The sequence below is a fragment of the Pygoscelis adeliae genome, unplaced genomic scaffold (genome assembly GCF_000699105.1).
Source record: "Pygoscelis adeliae isolate BGI_AS28 unplaced genomic scaffold, ASM69910v1 Scaffold308, whole genome shotgun sequence".
Classification (NCBI taxonomy): Eukaryota; Metazoa; Chordata; class Aves; order Sphenisciformes; family Spheniscidae; genus Pygoscelis; species Pygoscelis adeliae.
Window position 1 is genome coordinate 2,964,081 of NW_008825306.1, and position 2,500 is coordinate 2,966,580.

A 2,500-nucleotide genomic window follows, 5' to 3' on the forward strand; every position below is an offset into this window, starting at 1 on the left:
CCCCCTCTCCCTGCATGCTATATTTGCTTATGAAATGGTATCATGTTATCATATGAGAGATTAATAATATTTCTGGGTACACAAAGGTTACAGCTGACTTTACTCACTTGTTCTTCCTGTTGAGGTGTACCCTGCTTGTGCCTAGACGAGGAAAGGGGATGTTTTTAAATTAAAAAGAAAAAATCATTGAAATTTTACAGCAAAGTAAGAATAATTATTACAGTAAATTGAACAGTTTTCATTATACATATCCTATTAAAAAAAGAGATTTCTGTGGTGGTAGAAATGTACTTCCAAGAACATTTTGGAGCAGTTCTCAAGTGCTCCCTTATTGTTTCATTTCGGTTGGTTTCCTCATATTTGTGCTTACATAAGCAGAGTGTAGAATCCCTTTCTTTCTGTCAAAAAGAAACAGTACATTGAAATTCTCCATGCAGAAGCTGCTTAAAAACAAAAGTGATGATTGTCTCTTATTTACAACTTAATTTGTTGTTGATGCAGAGTACACTGAGCATAAGGAGGATGAATAAAGTGACAGATTCAGGCCACATTATTCAAATGAGGATATGAAAGCTGTCGACATACAGCTGCATCCTCCCTCATTCTACAGAATATTAGGACCTCCTGATTTTTTTTCTAAAAGTAATTGTTCCTTCACATCAACTTGATTTTGTGTTAATCATCTAAGTTTTTTTTAAAAAAAGCATAGATTGGGTTTTAATGATTATAATGGCGTACATGGTGTCATTATCTAAGTAACTTTATAAACATTACATTAGCTTAAATTAGTTTGTTACATTCCCCCCTCCCGAACAAATTACAGAAATCCTTCTTTTAATCACTTTCGGGTTACGCGTTTTTTTGGTCTTAGTGGAAGATTATCCCAGAAGTTTGTGAACTTGTCCCAGTTTCTGCTGATCAGTTCTCTTTGGTCAAGTTTCTTGGCAGTTTTTCCCTTTATTTTTTTCATTTAACGTTGCATGCGCTTGCACATCTCGGTACACTTCTGCCCCTCACAGCCGTGCCCTTGGAGGTTCCTCTTATTCAATGCCGTGCGCAGAGCGGATGGTGACAACATTAATAAAAAGGAGGGGGGGGAAGCAATACAGGCACTTCCTAGGCTAAATGGCCGGTCAAGAATCATTAAACACACAAAAAAAGCTGCGAATGGCGCAGCGGGCCAAGTGGAGGGTTTGCTCTCAGAGTGGATCCACCTGGAATGGAAAAATCGGAGGGAGCGTTTCAGGCGACGCTGCTCCGATGAGCCGCCGCAGCCAGATGTAGGGCTGGCAGCACTGCTCGGGAGGGTCCTGCTCTGGGGCTGCCCCGCGCCTTCGCTCCTAGGTGTTCACACAGCCAGGTACACTGAGGTAGGGATGGTTTTTTTCCCTGGCATTGCTGCTTTTTTCCCTCTTTTTAAGAAGATACGTACTTGCGTGTTTGCACGCACACGGTGACTTTGTCTTCTGACAAAGTTGGGTAATACGCAGAAAATTGCTTTTGTGCCAACTTACGTTTATACAGCACCAGGAGAAACCCAAAAGTGCTTTACAAACCACCTGTGTGGGGTGGGGTCATTCGCCCCAAAGCGAATGCAGCCATCTCCCTGGGGACACGTGACAGCCACGCAGGGTCAGCAGCGCCACAGAACTGGTGGTGTAAATATTAGATACAGTCGTCTTCTCTTGGGCTGTTCCATACCTCTAAACGCTTCAAAGTGCTTAGCATTTGTTTGCACTTCCTCGGGCCAAAGGATGCTCCCCCTTTTGCCCACGTGCAGTCCCATTAGCTTCACCGCTCCCACTTAACGGAAGCGAAAGGACGTAATTTGGCTTAAATGGAGCTGGAACGTCCTTGTGATTTAAGCAGGTGTCCCCTACCAGTACCGATGGGGACTGCTGCTTGCCGCTGGAACGCTCTCATCCATGAGCTGAGAACACATATGTAAATAGGTACCCTAATGAGACGTTTCCATGTGCTGCGCTGGCCAAATGTTTGGCTCTGAAGATCGTGGCTATATTAATAAAGATGTATGCGTAACGTAATACTTGAAGCGATCGTATTTAATTTCATTACTAATTGCCCTTAAAAATGAAAAGAAACTGTATTAACGCGGTGATTTATTTCAGAAATTTAAATAGGAGAATAAAGCTTGGGAACAATTTGAATATCAGGGCCAGGCCCTCAGGGAAAGTAAATGTGTATAGCTGTGTTGAAACCAAGGAAGCCGTGCTGATTTACACCAATTAAAAATTCGTGCTTTTCTTCCTTCCTCCCCCTGCCCCAAGATGGCAATAACCCAAAAATGCCGTGGCAAAGCTAGTAGGATCTGTAGTGCTGCAAGATTCCTCACATTTTTAAGTGAGAATTGAATTGCACAGGTTTGTTTATTACTACTTTTTAAAGTAGCAGTATTTCCATTTTCTTAGTCACCTGGAAGAAATGGAAAGTGAAGGACAACGGCACACGGTCCAGATCTAGCATGGTGAAAAACGCAACA

At 42.4% G+C, this 2,500-nt stretch overlaps 1 protein-coding gene across 1 annotated transcript in view; it reads left to right on the forward strand.

Annotated features, from left to right (window-relative positions):
* Window positions 1-2,500, forward strand: part of PROX1 (prospero homeobox 1) — a 37,563-nt gene that overhangs the window by 8,497 nt on the left and 26,566 nt on the right. The gene's annotated exons all lie outside the window — the stretch shown is intronic.